Genomic DNA, 21321 nt, shown 5'->3' with positions numbered 1-21321 from the left:
TAAATGCTAGCTAATGTATTGTACAATCCTCATTGATTATTATCTTCATTCCTACCTGTGCCATCATTATGGGCACCTTTGCAGTCATTACTTTGTGAGTGGTGATAGTGGGCATCTTTGTTCGAGCTGCATTGTGAGAATATAGCTATTAAAAGGCTATAGAGGTTAAAAATAGTGCAGACATTTCACTCATTAAACTGTCAGGCAAGCAACCATGATTTAATAACTGCAAAATAATGTAGTCACATGTTTCATAGAAGATTATGATAAAGACATTTTTTATAGTTCTAAAAAGGAACTATAAAGGGATCAAGAGCCTAATAAATGTAATAGTGATTTTACAGTTCATTTTGCAATAGCTTAAATGTGTGTCTTTCAGCCTTTGGGTGCCATATAAATAATGAGATCATGCAAATGTATTTTATATCAAAATTCCTAATGTAAAAATTTTGAAATCTCTATAAAATCTGACTGCACAGTGATTTGAGGAAGAATCAAATGCCAACTTAGTAAGGCAAGGGAGTTAAAGTTTATCTTATTAGCGCTTAGCTGCAGCTGTTTCAATGTGATGTGCATGTACCTTTAAACTGTTGTCTGTCACTGTCCACCATAAAACAAGATGTAATGTGGTCTGCTGGCTGAATACAAAAGCAGTCCTACAGGTCAGACATGTCCACATAGTCTCCCAGTTAACATTGTCTTTGTTTTCTTCAAACAAAGAATCCCCAATATTGTTTTATCAATCTTTGTCAAATGATTGATATGTTTGCAGCAAAGAGAAGAACACACCAATGGTGGCTGTGTATGCTTGCATTTGGGTGGATTATAACAGTTGGTTTATTTTCATTCCCTGAATTCACACAATGTTGCAGATTATGGAACTAACATCAATCTCACCTCAATAAGTTTATCCAGATCAATTAGAGTTGTCATTGAAAAATACAGGAACTACAGCAGACAAACAGATCATTGGCCCAATCCAGTCCAAGCTTAAAAAAAATCAAAAAAGAAGGAAATAGTATTCAAGACACCAAGCCTGTTCTAACTTGACTTTATCAAAGTGATTTTTCTATTCGCAGACCTCTGAACCACACAGTCTTTTGTTCTTCCTTCATCGGTGAACACTAGTTTCCGTCCACTACTCTAGTAAGAAAGCAACATTATTAACTGCCTATATAATCCTCAATAACTCTGTTTTTGAGAAGAAGTGATCCACTCCCTTTTCAAAGATACCAATTGACCTGGTATCAGTTTTCTTCTCAGAAACTTTGTACTATGATATCATTATTTTAAATATATATTTATAATCTCTGATATTTCAAAGCCTTAGCTTACATTTGTTTCTAGACAAGTGCCTAATTGTTTTGTATATGGGAATTACATCTATTGATCTTAAGTTATCAAAATATTCACTAATGTTTAGAAAGCTCTGGAAAGTATCTCCTTTGGTTCTCTGAGGATTCTAAATTTGATCTCATCAGGAAGCAATATTTAGGGATGATATTAGGTTTGGTGGCAGTGCAAAACATGTTTACTGTGAATGAACAGTGCATTTCATAAAGCACAATCTTCTTCCAACTGCAATCACAGAACTTTAGTTCAAACTCTACACGAAGATCCTTCCTTAGTCTCACTGTCACTTTACTTGATTTGAAATTAAAAGTCTGGGTAATATTGTCTAATTAAATGGAAACTGAAGCAATACCTAACAGGCTGTTGATTTATTATGAGACCTCTTTTCAGATGCTGCATAACATCTTTATCACTGAACTTTTAATGTATGTGGATGGTTTGGTTCCATTTCCTACAATGGAGTTTTGTCTACTTTGTGAAGAATGAAGTAACTACTCTATTCAAAATATCTGAATAAATATAGACAAATATTTAATGCTATGTATTGGAGCTATTAAACAATGGACAACAATTATCAGCATTGCAATTGTTTAAAAAAAGCTTTCTGTTTTCAATAGAATATCTAAATAGTGTGTGGCTGCCTACTTACATTTTATAATTTATTATTAAGATTTCCCAGGTGCTACTTGTTGACCACATGCTTTGTCTGCCAACACAACTCACATTCTCCTGCCTTCTACAATGTGAGCTCTGTCTGCTGTCATCATGCTGAGTGATGTCTATTCATTGGTGTATATTCTACTTACGTCTTACCTCAGTCTGAATTCACTCTGACTCGCGGTTGTATATTGGCCTGAAAGGTTCTGAAATGGGTACTGCTGATTGATAGAGTGTCAAAAATACCACCCTCTGTGACAATGTCATCGAGACTAACGAAGGATCGTGAAGGAGTCAGATCTAAGACTAAGTTGTCCTACAGCCTGTGTAAGAAAGTACAAATTATGGTATCATGTAAATGGTTGCAGTAAATAGTGTCGGTCTTCCATCAGGAGATGGCGGTCTCTCGGCATGACATGGCCTCAGCATGGACCCCTGGTCTCAAGATGATTCCAGAGTGATCTCCCAGCCTCATGACCCTTGGGATGAAGCCTGACGTGGTCTGGAGCCAAGGCCTGATGTGGATTGATGGCTAGGTGCCGGTGTGGTCTGGGTTGGAAGACTGTTTTTCTGAACATTTAGTTCTGCAATGTTGGACTTCTTATTTGTCTATTTTCTAAGATCTTGTAACTGCAGAAGCTGCACCTAAGATGGCACTGTAAGTGGTGACTTATAAACGTTTCACAGTACTTGCTTGAGTACCTTTGACAATAAAGCTAATTCAATTCAATTCAGTTCAGAAATGTGGAAAGCTATATCTTGTTTGCTTGAGACCAGAAGATGGCTATCTTCATCCATAGGAAAAAGTGAGGACTGCAGATGCTGGAAATCAGTGTCGAGAGTGTGGTGCTGGAAAAGCACAGCAGGTCAGGTAGCATCCAAGGATGCTGCCTGACCTGCTGTGCTTTTCCAGCACCACAATCTTGACTATTTTCATCCATACCAGACTGTGTAGTCTCTGGAGAAACATATACCTATAACACATTGGAGGCAGCACATACAATATACAGCAATAATGACAATCTGAGGGTTTGCTTTGGCTTCATCAAATAGTGATCAGTAGTGTTGATCTGAATGCTCATATAACGCGTGAACAGTGCTGGGCAGATCAGTGTTGCAGATCTGTTGAATCCTAGAGAAGGAAATTTCAACACTGAAAAAATACTTCAAGGAACAATAGAAAGAATTTTGGACCGGGGAAGAGATGAGCTGGAACAGAAGAAATCTGTAGCTCTGAGACAGAGGTCCAGGCTACATCTCGAGATGGTGGTCTGTGGTAGTGGTCCCGAAGTCCAGTTCAGCTGGTGAGCAATAGACATCAGAAATTCTATGAGTCAAATTTGTTTTTAAAAAATCCTTGATACAAAGGGGAATCTTTAAATTGCACAGTAATTCCATTGGAAAAGATGAGAACTTAAAAGCAAAATAACTTGCAGCTCAGATCAGGTGTTGCAGTCAGAGCACACTGGCACCATGAGACACAGCTAGTAAAAGACTAAAACTTGTCATCTGAGATCAGACAGTTGGGGACATTAAAGACACAAGCAGTTCTGATCCAACAGGGAAATCATTTTTGGGAACATCCATTAAGGCCACAAAAGGCAGGAATATTCCATTAAAGTTGAAAAAGATGTGTGATTCCCTCATTTTATCCATAAAATATAGGAAGCCTTCAGTACAGCAGCAAAGCAATAGATAACTGCTATTAATACTGCTATTAATACAGGGACCTTTAACACAGAGTATCATAGCATATTAGGAATCCATAGCATCAGAAATTGTATTATTAGGAAGATTAATGTTCAGCAATAGACCAAGTAGAACATAAAAATGGACATTCTGGAGAAAACAATTAATGAGGAATAGGATAGTTTCAAAGCTGGATACAAAGTCAGAGGTTGAAGAAATTCAATTCTGATCACATTTGGAGCACAAGAAGAGACATTATAGGTTGCAAGTGTGTAAAAGAAACAACAGCCGCATTCAAAGAGGTATTGAAAGCCCTTGAGAATTCTTTCAATGTCAGAAATAATAAAACTTTTAAAAGAGCAAGATTTACCAGAAGAATACAGCACCTAGGGAAATCTATGAATGATTTAATTAATGATCTCTACAGACTAGTGGAGAGATGAGACCGCATAGAATTCATAAGAGATCAAATTGATGCAAACAGTACTGAGTAGTCTTTGTCAGATTTACTGTAGTCCACTGAAGACCTAACTCTAGGGAACACCATTCAGATTGTGGGTAGAACATGAATCAGGAAGCAACATGGACCAATCCTAAGAGAAGAGAAAACTGGGCACAGGAGATCAGCAGAATCTAGTCAAGGTACAGAATCACAAAGAACACACATCAGACACTAAAACTCATTGTCAGTACTGTGGAGGAAACATCACAGATGAGAATAGTCCCCAGTTATTGAAACGTCCTACCGTGAATTAGGCTGGAGCAGGACACAACCACACAAAAGTAAAAGTTGAAAACAACAGCACACACAAAGAGATAAAAGAGTCATAGCGTTATCGAGGTCTACAGCATGGAAACAGGCCCTTTGGCCCAGCTTGTCTATTCTTCACAGTTTTCACAATTAAATTAGTCCCATTTGCCTGCATTTGGTCCATGTCACTCCATACTTATCCCATCCATGCACCTGTCTAAATGTTTCCTAAATGACAAATTTGTACTCGCTTCCACCACTTATAACTGGCAGCCTATTTCAGATCGTCAACAAACTCTCTGTGAAAAAATTGCCCCCTTAACACTTTTGTATCTTTCCCCTCTCACCTTAGGTTTAGCCTCCCCAACCATGGGGCAAAGCTGTTGGCTACCTACTTTATCTATGCCTCTCTGCGAATTTATAGACCTCAGTAGGGTAACTCCTCAGTCTCCTACACTTCAGGGAAAGATGTCCTGGCCTATCCAACCTCTCTGATAACTCAAGTCTTCTAGTCCAAGTAGCATCATAGAAAATCTTTTCTGTACCCTTTCTAGTTTAATAATATCCTATCTGTAGTAGGATGACCAGAACTGCATGCAGTGCTCCAAATGTGTCCTCACCAATGTCTTGTACAGCTGCAACAAGACATCCCAACTCCCACACTCAATGCTCTGACTAATGAAAGCAAACATGCTGAAAGCTTTCTTCACCACTTTGGCTACTTGTAACTCCACTTTCAAGGAGCTATGAACCAGTGCCCCAAGATTTCTTTGATCTATAACATTCCCCAGATTGGGTAAGTTCTGCCCTGGTTTGACCTCCAAAATGCAACAGCTTGTATTTACCTAAGTTAAACTCCATCTGCCATTCCTCAGCCCACTGGCCCAGTTGATCAAGATCTCACTGCCTTCCCAGGTAATCTTCTTTATGTCTGCTATATCACCAATCTTGATGTCATCAGTAAATTGACTAACCATGCCTCCTAAATTGTCATTCAAATCATTTCTATAAATGACAAATGCTGGTGGACCTGGCCCCAATCCCTAGCACACCACTAGTCACAGGCCTCCAGTCTGAAAAACAACTCTCGACCACCATCTTCTGTCTTCCACAGTCAAGTCAATTTTGTATCCAGTTGGCTAGATCCCATGAGATTTAACTTTACTCAATAATCTACCATGTGGTATCTTGTCGAAGGGTTTGCTAGAGGCCATGTAGACAATGTCTACTGTACTGCCTACATCTACTTTCTTGGTCATCCCTTCAAAAAACTCAATAAAATCTGTGAGATACAATTTCCCACGGACAAAGCCATGCTGACTATCCCAAATGAATCATTGCCTCTCCAAACCTATAGATCCTATTTGTCAGAATCCCCTCTAACAACCGATCCAATACAGGTGTTAGGCTAACAGGTCTGTAGTTCCCTGGCATTTCCCTGCAGCCTTTCTTAAATAATGGCACAACATTAGCCACCTGCCAATCTTCAGGCACCTCACCCTTGACTGTCGATGATACGAATATCTTCAATAGATGTCCCACAATTTCCTTCATAGTCTCCCACAAAGTCCTGGGATACACCATCAGGTCTCAGGGATTTGTCTACCTTAACGCATTTTAAGATTTGCAGGACCTCCTCTTTTGTAATGTAGACTCTCTTCAAGACATCAGTATTTATTTCCCCATGTTCCCTAGCATCCATGCATTTATCATCGGTAAATACCAAAGAGAAATATTCATTTAGGATTGCACCCATCTCATATGGCTCCACGCATAGATGACCTTGTTGATCTTTGAGCTTATGCCCAAAACGTCGACTCTACTGCTCCTCGGATGCTGCCTGACCTGCTGTGCTTTTCTAGCGCCACACCTTTTGACTCTAACTCTCCAGCATTTGCAGTCCTCATGTTCTCTTGATCTTTAAGAGGCCCTATTTACTCCCTTGTTCCTTTTCTTCCCTTTATTACTTGTAGAATAATTTGGATTCTCCGTATTATCTGCCAAAGCCATCTTGTGTCCCCTTTTAGCCCTCCTAATTTCTCTCTTAAGTGACACCTTCTATACTCTTCAAGGAATTAATTTGATCCCAGATACTGTTGGAGGGTTCCCGGTGCAGGGAAAATATCCATGATATTTCCAATTTCCCAGGTAATTCATTTGGACTCTGTTATGTCAGTGATTCAGACAGGTAAGTAACAGCAATGCCGCAGAAATGACCATTTGACAATCAGAAAATTTGAGCCAATGCATACCATATCCTTGTAACACATAAATAGCTGCAGATGTGCAATAAATTGTAATTTAATTGTTAAAAAAGTGCACTTTTAGTTAGACCAGATAGTGGCCATCCTCATCCACATTAGACACGGGGGCCCTTGAGAAACATATGCCGAAAAGGTATTGCTGGCAGCACAAAGAATTCACTGTTGATGAATATTGCAAGGACTGCCATTTTATATGCAATACAAACTAAATGGGAATGATTCTGTTACTTCTGCTACTTATTAATATCTGTGTACACATCATATATTATTTACTTGTTTCAAATAATACAGGGCTTAAACATTTAAATTAGGATTATGAATGAGGGCTATCTAACACTATTACACGGACAAAATACATCTGTGCCTTCCTTAATTTACTTGATTTACCAAAATTATCTGCAGCCTGTGTGCTCAAACTGAAAGGCATACTTCCTAAAATACTACTGCTAAAAATGGCATCTTACTTTGCTCTCCAAGGGTTAAAAATGTCTGCATATGGTCTTCCAGAATGATAAATTGTTCAGCATATGATGCATTAGATGAATGGTGATGAGAAAATGAAGCACAAAGCAATTGCTTAGTGTTTCTATCATGGCTCATTGCCATAATCTAGGGTAACATTTCATCAAATACTCACAGTTCCCCCAATGCTTCCTTCAATGTACCCACTCGGATCCCCTTGTCAGCATGTGTTAGTAAAGGAACTCATTCAACTCAGGTATAAAACTCACTGATGCAGGAAGAATTGTTTTATGATGCTACTTTACATGAGATTTAAAAGTGCTTTATACATCATGTCAATGAAATTGCTGTTCTCAATGTATTTCCACAGCTAGGAATTTTGGTAAGTTCTGTATACATATGCTAATAACTGCAAGCCTGTAACTTCACCACGTACAGCATTCTGGAATTGTGTTACTCATAAAATTGGAGATTTGAGAGGTTACAAAATTTAATTTGAGGAATTGGAGTCTCCATTTATTTCAAATAAGAATGATGTGATGGAGAGGAATCTCTAAATTGCATCTACATACAAGACCATTTGATATAACAAACTAATTTATTACTGTTATTATACATTATTAGAAATTGGTGTTTGCTGAGCCCATTTTAAAAGGAATAATGAAATCCAATTTCCGGTATGAATGTCCTGTACCTCAAGGACATCCAACCAACATCTCAATCCAAAATTAAGCTAGGCCATTTCTCTGGCTTCTCTGTTAGTCATGTAAAACAGATAGTAGATACCCTGCATGGGTGAATGAGGGAAATAAATTTCCCTTCCCAGAAATTGGATGGTGACGATGTAGCTGGTATTGAGCAAAGTCAGATTTTCTGACAACTAAATGTTACTTGTTTCAAAAACTTTGAAAAAGCATGCTCTTATTTTAACCAGGCAAAGCTGAGGGTCTCCCAGACTGATTCTGATTAATTTCCTTTTCTCTGCTTTCCCACCAAATATTGCAACCTCTTCCTGGGACTTGTCTTCTTTAAAGTAAAACTCCTAAGATGCTTGTGGAGTAATGACAGATACCAGCAGCCTGTACAAATAAAGAAAAAGAAGTATGAGGGCCAGGTGAAAGTGAGGACTACAGATGCTGGAGATTAGAATAGAGAATGTAGTGCTAGAAAAGCACAGCAGGTCAGGCAGCATCCAAGGAGCAGGAGAATCAACATTTTGGGCAAAAGCCCTTCAGCAGGAAAAAGCCTCCTGTTTGGTGTCTATAACACCTGTACAATACTGATTCAGAACTGAAGAATCTATTACTATGTTTTAGAAATTAGAGTATGAAGGAAAGCTAGCAAGAAATATGAAAACAGATAGCAAGATTTTCTACAGTTATTTAAAAAGGGAAAGAGTAAGTGAAATGATTGCTGGTTCTTTAGACTGTGAACCTGGAAAATAATAATGGAAAATAAGGAAATGGCAGATGAATTAAACAGATATTGAGTCTGTCTTCACTGTGGAGGACAATTAACATTCTGGAAATACTTGTAAATAAGAGGTAAAAGGGAGAAATATAAACAATCACAATCACCAGGGAAGAGCACATTTGTAAAGATGCCACATCAAAGATTAATTGTTTGAAGACACAGCTTATGGTATCGAAGAAAACACATTAACATGAATGAAGATCGCTTGATTAATTAACAGGTAGCAGAGAATACTAATAACTGTATTATTTTGGGGTTGGCAAGATATAACAAGTGGATTCCCACAAGGATCAAATCTAGGACCTCAGCTGTTTAAAACCCATATAAGTGATTTAGATAAAGGGTCCAAATATATGGTTGCTAAACTCACTGATGATATGTACTTATGTAAGGTATGATTTGCCTGGATAGCACACAAAATAAAGCTTTTCACTGTACTTAGTACATGGGATAATAATAAATAATTATCAATTCAAAAGATAGAGAGGAAAGTAAATTTTGATGGGGATATAAGGAGTACAGCAGGATGTGTGTCTTAGTATATGACTTAAAAAAACAAATTGGACACAGATATAACACAAGGCAAATAAAATGTTGTAATTTATTGTAACAGGATTACAATATAAAAGTAAAAGTATTATACTCATTTATAATGTGCATTGGTGAGACCACATCAAGAGAACAGAGCATAGTTTTGGTTACCTTACTTAAAAACATAACTTTAATTGCACTAGAAGCAGTGCAAAGAAGGTTCACTCCATTGATTTTTGAGATGAGAGGTTAATTTTTGAAGGAAGGTTAAGCAGATTGGATCAGAGTTTAGAAGAGTGAAAAATAATCTTATTGAAACATAGAACATCCTGAGGGAACTTGACAGAGTGAATGCTGAAAGAATATTTGCCCTTCACAGACAGACTAGGGCTAGGGGAAATGGTTTTTAAAAAAAGGAGTCTCCAATCACATAAAAAGATGAGAGAGATATGTTCTGTCAGTGCATTGCAATTCTATGGAGTTTTCTTTCCCAGAGGCTGGTTAAGGCAGGTTCATTGAATATTTTTAAGACAGAGTATGATAGATTCTTGACTAATAAGGGACTCAAAGGGGATTGGGAAAGGTAAGAAGATGGACATGTTCTGATCTGAAAGGAACAAGGGGACGATTGACCTGCCTCTACTTCTTTTTCATATGTTCACAATAATATGAAAGTGATATCAAAGGAATACGAGGGACCCTTAATCATCTCAGTCAAAACATTTTCCCAAATACATAGTCTGTAAGTGGAGAAACCATCCATCAGTTCTTCAGTGATATCACAAGGAACAAACAGAACTCTAAAATGTCAAGCAGGACTTTTCCAGGGTATCATAACATCATGCTGCTATTAATATTTGTGAAATTCTAAAGAACCTTGGTGATTTAACAAGTTGGCATCTATATTGTCTGTGAAGTCAGATTGTTCTGGTAGCACACATTGAAACTAAAATTACTGGGTTTGTTCTATGTCACTGAAAGTGCGACATGATAATATTTTGGTCTGTCTATTGCCCAATCTATTGATCCGATCTCAAGTCACAGAGACTTTGACATTTGCAATCAATGCAGGAAGCCTTCCTTTACAGAGGTGTCTGCCATGATGGAGCATTAATAATGGTAATATAAATCTGACAAACTCCAAACTAATTCAGATTTAGTTTGTGTTTAGATACAAGAATGTGTGGTTATGAGTGAGGCAGGAATGGGGATATATAAGGTAGCACTGGATATGTCTCAACCTTAGCACTTTTCCCAATGCTAGTTTCCTGTGGCCTGTGTGGATAAGAGCAGTGACTGCAGAGAATATGAGCGCACCACAGCTATGGGCCATTCAATCCAGTGAGGTGGGAGTGGATTGGGTTGGGATATCTGGTCAGCATGGATGGGTTGGACCGAAGGGTCTGTTTCCATGCTGTCATCTCTATGACTCTATGGTAGTCAGGGGATAGCTTCTCTTCTCTGTAGCTGACAGTATGAGTCCTATTGGCATGTGCCTGGCAAATGTCAGAGTTGGGGATATTTCCTTGCAGCAAGAGGGGCTTTGCAAAGGAAGGGGAAGGATCCAGTTGTCATGGTCCAAATGGACACCAACAATATTAGTATTACAAAGAAAGAAATTCTGCTCAGAGAGAATGAGCTGCTAGAAACTAAATTAAACAGGACAATAGAACAAATTTGGATTTCTCCATGAATCATGAGCAAATTAGGATAGAACTTTGAACACATGTCTTAAGGACTGGTATTGAAGAAATGGTTTTGGATCCATGCGGTATTGACTCCAGTACTGGGGATACACACTGGGACCAGAGTCCTGGCAAATTGCATAATGATGGCTGCAGAGAAGGTTTTAAACACAATAGCGGGCTGTTTGTCGTGGTGGTGGGGATGGGGGAGGGGTGGGGAGAGAGGGTATTTACATAACGGAAAATTGGAAAGTTAAAGAGAAAGGAGAAGACAACAGTGCAAGGTGGTAATGCAGATAATGATAATCAAAGTGTGACAGAGCATACAAACATAAGAGTGTACATCAAATAAGGTCAGAGGAGAGAAAATGGTAAGAAATCAGAATTGAAGGCTCTTTATCTGAATTGATATGGTTTTCTTAAAAAGGCAGATATTTGTAGCTCAAATACTTATAAATGGCATAACCATTCCAGAGAAGTAGTTGCAAGTGATTAAAGTTGGGAACTAAATATTCAAGATTTCTGACATTTCAAAAGGATAGAAATAAAAGACAAGCAGATGGAGTAACTCTGGAAATTAAGGCGGAGATTGGTAAAATAGTGATTAATGAACTTGGCTCATAAGATTAGAAAGAAGAATTAGTTTGAGTGGAGATCAGAAATATCAAGTGAAGGAAGTCAAAAATGGGAGCAGTTTATAAGCTTCCTGGCAGTAGCTATAGATTAGATTACTTACAGTGTGGAAACAGGCCCTTTGGCCCAACAAGTCCACACTGACCTGCCAAAGCGCAACCTACCCAGACCCATTCCCCTACACCTAACACTACGGGTAATTTAGCCTGGCCAATTCACCTAACCTGCACATTTTTGAACTGTGAGAGGAAACCCATGCAGACACGGGGAGAATGTGCAAACATTACACACAGACAGTTGCCTGAGGCGGGATTTGAACCCAGGTCTCTGGCGCTGTGAAACAGCAGTGCTGACCACTGTGCCACTGTGCCGCCCATAAATATAGTTAGGACAGAGTACACATAAAGAAATAATGAAGTCTTCAAGAAAGGAAATGTAATCATCATGTGCAAACTGGTAAGGATGAGTTCATATAACGTATTCTGGTTAGTTTGTTACAACAGTACATATTGGAACCAACGAGGGAACAGACTATTTTAAACCCAGTACAATGCAAGGATACATTAACTATCTCATGGTAAAGGGTTCCAGTAATGACAAAGTAATACAATTTCACATTAACTTTAGAGGGAGAGAAGCTGTGAAACTAGTACCTTAAATGAAAGCAATTGTAAAGCTAATAGTTGGCTACAATGAACATGGAAAACAGATTAAAGGTTAAAATGGTGGATGATTGCCAACAGGCATTTAAGGAGGTTTTTGAGATCATATCACTGAGAAAGAAAGATTCTACAAGAACAATACATCCTTATCAAGGAAGCACTGGGTGGCACAGTGGCTTAGTGGTTAGCACTGCTGCCTCACAGCACCAGTGACCCATATTCAATTCCAGCCTCGGGTGACATTCTCTCTGTGGGTTTCTTCCGGGTGCTCTGGTTTCATCCTACACTTCAAAGATGTACAGGTTAGGTGAAATGGCTAAGCTAAATAGCCCATAGTGTTCAGGGATGTGTAGGTTAGATGCATTAGTCAGGGGAAATGTAGAGTAATAGGGTAGGGGATTAGGTCTGGGTGGGGTAGTCTTCAGAGGGTCGGTGTGGACATGTTAGGCCAAAGCGCCCATTTCCACACTGTGGGGATTCTATTAAAAAAAGATGGTCTCAAATTGAAATAAAAACAGTATAGAAAGCTGACAAGTTTAGTGATAGGCTGGAAGTTAGAAACCAGCAAAGAATAATTAAAAGTGTAAGAGAGAGAAAGTTTGCAAGAAAGAAAAGCAATTGCTTCTACAAATACATCAAAAGAAAGAATATTCTTAACAGTACCTAGGAACACTTCAGCTCCCAAACCCTTTTGTTCCCTCATAATTCTCATACGTTTTGCATTTATTAATAAAATGTTGCTAGAATCCCCACTGAATTGTAGACTTGCTGGTTCAAACACTACTTTCATGCCTCTTTTCTCCCAATCCATGTCTGCCCGATCTAAATTGCATATTTCAGATTTTTTTTTGAATGGAGGAATATTGAATTTACAATTCTGAGCTGAGGCAAACTGTTAGCCTCATAGATGCTAGAATTCTAAAATCTAAGTAAAAACAAGAAGACTAATAAAACAGAGCTTCCCCACCACACACTGCAGCACAGATGAACTATGCAAAACAGAGGAGAACCACCTACACAACGTATTCAAAAAGAACGGATACTCAAAACATACAGTGCGCAGATTCCTCAAAAACAAACCACGACAAGCAGACCAAACACAGCCAGAAACCCTAACCACCTTACCATCCATCGAAGAAGTTTCAGAAATGACAGCCAAACTATTAAGACCCCTCGGAATCCTAGTAGCACACAAACCCACCAACACTCTCAAACAAAAACTAACAAACTTAAAAGACCCAGTACATCCCATGGACAAAACCAACGTCATCTACAAAATTCCATGCAAGGACTGCCACAAACACTACATAGGACAAACAGGAAGAAAGTTAGCCACCAGGATACACGAACACCAGTTAGCCACAAAAAGACATGACCCTCTCTCCCTCATAGCCCTACACACGGATGAAAAAAAGCCACCATTTCGACTGGGACAACACATCTATCCTGGGACAGGCTAAGCAAAGGCATGCCAGAGAATTCCTAGAGGCCTGGCACTCCAACCACAATGCCATAAACAAACACATAGATCTAGATGCCATCTATCAACCTCTCAGAAAACAAACAGGAAATGACATCACCACAAACTCCAGGAACCCCATCCAGGAGAAAGATATAAATAGAAAGCAGGAGACAACAGCTTCGCTTCACTTGGAGGTCGCCACTGATGATGTTACCTAGCCAGGTAATGAAACATCTGGATATCAAACCTACAGCTCAGCGAGCAAGCCTACACCCTACACTGTACTGATTTAATTCCATGTCCATCCAAGAGCACATTTTCATCAGCAGCTTTTCATTTCTATAGCATACATTTGATATCTCTGTATATCTCCCACAGGAATTTGGTAGAATTGGGATCATGCCTTGCAGTTGACTTGGATCTGCAGGAAGATAATTGGCTAACGAATGCAATAGTACAACTAAAGCACAGAGAACAAGCCATTATTCTCAAATGCAAATAGCAGAAGCAAACCAGCACTGCCTGCTTGATTTTCAAAGCAGAGCTCCTTCACACATAAGTAGATATCTAGATTCTATTACAAGGCCAGCATTAGGTTTAAGTGCACTTCGACATTGTTATTTTGAGTACAAGACTTGTAACAATCTGGCTTCAACAATATCATTTTGTCAATGGTGTATGAATAGAACAATTAATCTTTAGGAGTACAAAAAAGCTATTAACAGCAGGTAACCACAGAATACATTTGCTATTTTCCATTTTATGTGTATAATTCTTCATTATAAATGAAATAAACAACAAAAACACTTAATCATCACATATAAGGTGATTGGTCTCGCTGTTTCTGACACTTACAGCTTATAAATTGGGCAGAAGCTATTTTTTTAACCAATTCATACATTCCACAGCCCTTCCTGAAACAACACATTCCCCTTTGTGCCTTCACTTTAATACATGCTCACAAGAATTAGTGACAGTGTAGATCTGTTTCCTTTTCACATTCACATTGCATTCATGGTAAGTGTGATTTTCAAAGTACAGCTGCAGCCAGATTTAGTTGATATGGACAGGTGTAAGAGGTTTCTGATCCTGGAGAATTTGATGTGCAATTTCTGCTCTACCAAACACCTTTCAAATAATCTTTTATCTATTCTGAAAATACTGGCTTAGTAAACAGCTATTTTTGAAAAAGTACTGAAAACCTTTAACCTCAGGACGGAAACAAAAAGCAAGATTTAACAGAAGAGTTTAACAGCCAGAAAAATCCATAAATCAAATGTATTAATGATCTCTACAGATTTATGGAAAAATATGATTATGATGGTTTAAAGTCAGAGTTCCTAAGAGACAGAATTATTAGAATGGCTGATGAGATTTTGTCAGATTTATTATCAAGTGATTTGACCACTTGAATGGTAAGTGAAGCTGAAATCCGGAAGCAGTAAAGATCTATCATAAAAACAGAAGATCAAACTTACCAAAGGAGATCAGCAAGCTCTGTTCAATTCTTAATGCACAAAATCACTAAAGTCTCGGATTAGAAAACAAAACCGTGAGTATTACCAACTCCAGACATTTACAGTCAGTCAGCACTGTGGATCAAGGAAACCTCACAGGCACAAACATTGCCAATCTATTAAAAACGAATGCTTTATCTGGAGAATCACAAATCATATTCAGAAGACCAATGAGGAATCAAAGTAGTGATTTGGACAAAGCAGTTCATGAGATAGAAAAAGGTACACCACGAAAGTAGAAAAATGAAAGGTATTCCTAGTGTAAATGGGTGATTGAGTCACAGACTTTTGGCAAGATGCTATTTATAATCAAATAGGCTCCTTACTCATTCTAAGCATAATATGGAAGGGAAGTATCATTATATTATGACATTGTGTACAGTGGTTGAAGGAACATTGATCTATAGATAGCAACAGCACAACTGTGTGGTCCAGGAGCTGGAGTATCATGCAGACAACATACAAACAACTCCCCAACACAAGGGTGACATATAATAGAGAACTCTTATGAACTTCACAGTCAAGAATTCTAACTCTTGAGCACGAATATATGTTTTGGTCTCAATCTTCCTCACACAACAAAAGAGTAAAACTTGTTAACATTTATTTTAAGAAGAACAAGAATAGCCAGCCATGGAATAACAGGTTAAGAAACATTCATTTACAGAACAATCAAAGGAGAATTGGTTGAATATTTCATATGTCTCTAGACTCATGACAGAAGCTAAAAAAAGACAAAATCCATTATCATTAGCTGTGTAGGCATAAAGAAATTTGCTTCATGAAGTCATCAAGATGGAAACCTACAACTTTATTAGATTGATGACATGTTTTCCACTGCTATCAGATTGAAGATAATGTGGATTGTAAGAATCTGCCAAGTTTGGGAGGAAACCCAAATGATGAGATAGCCAATAAGGCGTGGACTTGACTTGATCACATGATGAATCTTTAACTAATGTAACTCAGAGTTTAATACTATTTGGTAAAGAAATAGTGATGACTGATTTAAAGCTGACATCAGATGCTGAGGTGATCTAGAAGACACAGATTCAAATAGAGAATTTCATTTCTTATCTGCAAGAGAAAAATGCTCAGTAAAGCTACAGAGATCATACTTAACAAGAAGCGATCCTCAAACAAGTATAACTGAGGAAGTGAGCATGCTGGTTTCACCAGAAATGAAGTCACCAAGGTAAAATGGAAGCATCTAATTTAATCATCAAATTGAAGTAAAATGTCTACACACTTCTGCTCAGATTTACTGGTAGATTGAAAATAAAAATCTGCCAAAGATTGATGATGTGGTGCACATAACTCTATGTAATCTCTATGATGTGAAGCAATAACCAACAAAGTCAATTGTCTTCAATCCAAAGATCTCTCAGTCTACCAAATCTGAAAAGAACATGCTCTGGAAGATTGATGAAATGACTAGACCAACTGAATTTATGAAGTTGCAGAGAATGCATAGTGATATACAGCAAAATATGAAGATTCTTAATGGAAAAACACAAGAGATGTTGTGAAAGGGTTAATTCTGAGGAATAGTGCTATCATATGGGCCTGGGCAGAGAACAGTTTAGGATATCAAAGATGTAAGACCTACATTGGGGGTCATCCCCATAATCTCTATAACAATGCTGATTGTATCAATGTCAGTGATATATAGTTTGTACTGTGACATAAACTATCTATACATAAATTTATTTTAAGATTGGGCTTTATGTTTGTCTGAATTTAATCATTAACTTGTAAGTGTTTCAATGATCATGGTCCCTTCATTTAAAAGAAGCTTTAGCAAAGCAAAACATTATTCTGTTAGAAATTTCTAAAATTTGATTTTTTTAAGCCTATGGTAAACATACAGAACTTAAATCAAGATTCTTTTCTCCAGGTTCCTTTGTTCGTACAGTTCTGTAAAGTCCTTGGATAGAGATGGTTGTATAAAACTGTGCTCTTGAGAAGGTGAAAATATAGTAAAACTAGATTATCTGAGAGTAAGGATTTAATAATAATCAGATATGTTTGGATAAACCCTGAAGATGTTATTTGAAGCCAAGTACAATTAAACTCAGGTATACGATAGCTTCAGGAAGACGCTATCAGCATTTAAATTTGAGCTAAAAGTAACATTTTTGGCTTATTCTATTTTATCCTTCATTGCTTTCAGGTGATAAAATTTTATTGTTAAAAAAAATTTGTAATATTGTGTGTTTCATTGAGAAGCAGGAGAATTCTCCTGCTCCTCAGCTGCTGTTTGACCTGCTATGCCTTTCCAGCACCACACTCTCAACTCTAATCTCCAGCATCTGCAGTCCTCACTTTCTCTCTGTTTCATTGAGAAAGTACATACGATAATTAAAGCAAAAACAAAATATATTAAATTTGGTTTTCAGTTTGGAACTGACTAGTCCAGTAATAACATAAAATAGGATAGAGTCATATAGATGTACAGCATGGAAACAGACCCTTCGATCCAACCTGTCCATGCCGACCAGATATCTGAACCCAATCTGGTCCCACCTGTCAGCACCTGGCCCATATCCCTCCAAACCCTTCCTATTCATATACCCATCCAAATGCCTCTTAAATGTTGCAATTGTACCAACCTCCACCACTTCCTCAGGACCTTACCATTAAGTGTGTAAGTCCTGATAAAATTTGCTTTCCCAAAATGCAGCACCTCGCATTAAACTCCATCTGTCACTTCTCAGCCCATTGGCCCATCTGGTTACAATCCTGTTGTAATCTGAGGTAACCTTCTTTGCTGTCCACGACACCTCCAACTTTGGTGTCATCTGCAAACTTACTAACATCCAAATCACTTATATAAATGGCAAAAAGTAGTGGACCCAGCACTAATCCTTTTTGCACTCCACTGGTCACAGATCTCCAGTCTGAAAAACACCCTCCACCACCACCCTCTGTCTTCTATCTTTGAGCCAGTTCTGTATCCAAATGGCTAGTTCTCCCTATATTCCATGAGATCTAACCTTGCTAATCAGTCTCCCATGGGCAACCTTGTCAAATGCCTTACTGAAGTCCATATAGATCACATCTACTACTCTGCCCTCATCAATGCTCTTTGTTATTTCTTCAAAAATCTCAATCAAGTTTGTGAGACATGATTTCCCATGCACAAAGCATTGAATATCCCTAATCAGTCCTTGCCTTTCCACATACACGTACATCCTGTCCCTCAGACAATTTGCCCACCACCGAGGTCAGGCTCACTGGTCTATACTTCCCTGGCTTGTCCTTACCACCCTTCTTAAACAGTGGCACCACGTTAGCCAACCTCCAGTCTTCTGGCACCTCACCTGTGACTATCGATGATACAAATATCTCAGCAAGTGGCCCAGCAATCACTTCTCTAGCTTCCCACAGAGTTCTAGGGTACACCTGATTAGGTCCAGGGGATTAATCCACCTTTAACTATTTCAAGACATCCAGAACTTCCTCCTCTGTAATATGGACATTTTGCAAGGTGTCACCATCTATTTCCCGATATTCTATATTTTTCATATCCTTTCCCACAGTAAATACTGATGCAAAATATGTGTTTAATATCTCCCCCATTTTCTGTGGCTCCACACAAAGGCCACTTGCTGATCTTTGAGGGGGTCTATTCTCTCCCTATTTACCCTTTTGTCCTTAATGTATTTGTAAAAACCCTTAGGATTCGCCTTAATTCTATTTGCCAAAACTATCTCATGTCTCCTTTTTGCTCTTCTGATTTCCCTCTTAAATATACTCCAACTTTCTTTATATTCTTCTAAGGATTCACTCGATCTATCTGTCTATACCTTACATATGCTTCCTTCTTTTTCTTAACTAAACACTCAATTTCTTTAGTCATCCAGCATTCCCTATACCTACCAGCCTTCCCTTTCACCCTGACAGGAATATACTTTCTCTGGATTCTCGTTATCTCATTTCTGAAGGCTTCCATTTTCCAGCTGTCCCTTTACCTGCAAACATCTGCCCCCCATCAGCTTTTGAAAGTTCTTGCCTAATACCATCAAAGTTAGCCTTTCTCCAATTTAGAGCTTCAACTTTTAGATCTGGTCTATCCTTTTCCATCACTATTTTCATTCTAATGGAATTATGGTCACTGGTTCCAAAGTAATCCCCCACTGACACCTCAGTCACCCGCCCTTTCTTATTTCCCAAGAGTAGGTCACGTTTAGCACCTTGTCTGGTAGGTATATCCACACACTGAATCAGAAAATGTTCTTGTACACACTTAACAAATTCCTCTCCATCTAAACCTTTAACATTATGGCAGTCCCAGTCTATACTTGGAAAGTTAAAACCCTCTACCATAACCACTCTATTATTCTTACAGATAGCTGAGATCTTACAAGTTTGTTTCTCAATTTCCCTCTGGCTATTAGGAGGTCTATAATACAATCCCAATAAGGTGATCATCCCTTTCTTATTTCTCAGTTCCACCCAAATAACTTCCCTGAATGTATTTCCACGAATATCCTTCCTCAGCACAGCTGTAATGCTATCTCTTATCAAAAACGCCATTCCCCCTCCTCTCTTGCCTCCCTTTCTATCCTTCCTGTAGTATTTGTAACTTGGAACATCCAGCAGCCAGTCCTGCCCATCCCTGAGCCATGTTTCTATAATTGCTACGATATCCCAGCCCCATGTTCCAAACCATGCCCTGAGTTCATCTGCCTTTCCTGTTAGGCCCCTAGCATTGAAATAAATGCAGTCTAATTTATTAGTCCTACCTTGTCCCTGCCTGTTGTTTGACTCTTTTCTGTTTTCAACTGTACCAGTCTCAGACTGATCTCTTTCCTCACTATCCCCCTCGGTTTCCCCCCCACCCACCTTATTAGTTTAAATCCTCCCGAGCACCTCTATCAAATCTCCCTGCCTGTATATTAGTCCCCTTCCAATTTACAGGTTACTTCTACCCCAAAAGAGACTCCAATGATCCAAAAATGGATCTTAATAATATAGTGCAATTGACTACATCTTGTTTAAGACAAGAATCTCATTGTGTTAGATGACTAAATAAGCCTTGTGGATCAATAACAGACAAGAAATGCTGACAAAAAAATCTTTAGTAAGCAATAGTTCAGAGAGCTCATACAATGTGGTAGGCAGTGGAACAGCTTGTTCATACAACTTCTACCAAAAGCTGCAAAACCTTTTCTTCAGACACAACTCATAGAGTCATACAGCACAGAAACAGGAATTTTGGTCCAACCAGTCAACATCAAACATAATCCGTAAGACCATAAGACCATAAGACCATAAGGCATAGGAGCGGAAGTAAGGCCATTCGGCCCATCGAGTCCACTCCGCCATTCAATCATGGCTGATGAGCATTTCAACTCCACTTACCCGCATTCTCCCCGTAGCCCTTAATTCCTTGTGACATCAAGAATTTATCAATTTCTGCCTTGAAGACATTTAGCGTCCCAGCCTCCACTGCACTCTGTGGCAATGAATTCCACAGGCCCACCACTCTCTGGCTGAAGAAATGTCTCCGCATTTCTGTTCTGAATTTACCCCGTCTAATTCTAAGGCTGTGTCCACGGGTCCTAGTCTCCTCACCTAACGGAAACAATTTCCTAGTGTCCACCCTCTCCAAGCCATGTATTATCTTGTAAGTTTCTATTAGATCTCCCCTTAATCTTCTAAATTCCAATGAATACAGCCCTTCCTCATATGTTAGACCTACCATTCCAGGGATCATCCGTGTGAATCTCCGCTGGACACGCTCCAGTGCCAGTATGTCCTTCCTGAGGTGTGGGGACCAAAACTGGACACAGTACTCCAAATGGGGCCTAACCAGAGCTTTATAAAGTCTCAGTAGCACAACAGTGCTTTTATATTCCAACCCTCTTGAGATAATTAATCCCAAACTAAAGTAGTCCCATCTGTCTGCTTCTGGCCCATATCCGTCAACCTTTTCCTATTCATGTACTTATTTAAATGTCTTTTAAATGTTGTCATTGTACCTGTAATACCACCTCCTCTGGAAGTTCATTCCATCCATGAACCACTCTCTGTGTAAAATATTTGCCCCTCATGTCTTTTTTAAATCTCTCTCCTCTCACCTTAAAAATGTGCCCTTTAGTCTTGAAAACCCCCACCCTCGGGAAAATCCAGCTGCCATTAACTTTATTTATACCCCTCATTGTTTTATAAACCTC

Source organism: Chiloscyllium plagiosum, unplaced genomic scaffold (genome assembly GCF_037043375.1).
Source record: "Chiloscyllium plagiosum isolate Xiang-an unplaced genomic scaffold, Cpla_swu_hap1 HiC_scaffold_7, whole genome shotgun sequence".
Classification (NCBI taxonomy): domain Eukaryota; kingdom Metazoa; phylum Chordata; class Chondrichthyes; order Orectolobiformes; family Hemiscylliidae; genus Chiloscyllium; species Chiloscyllium plagiosum.
The sequence above is the reverse complement of the archived record's forward strand: the minus strand, read 5'-3'. Positions refer to the sequence as shown.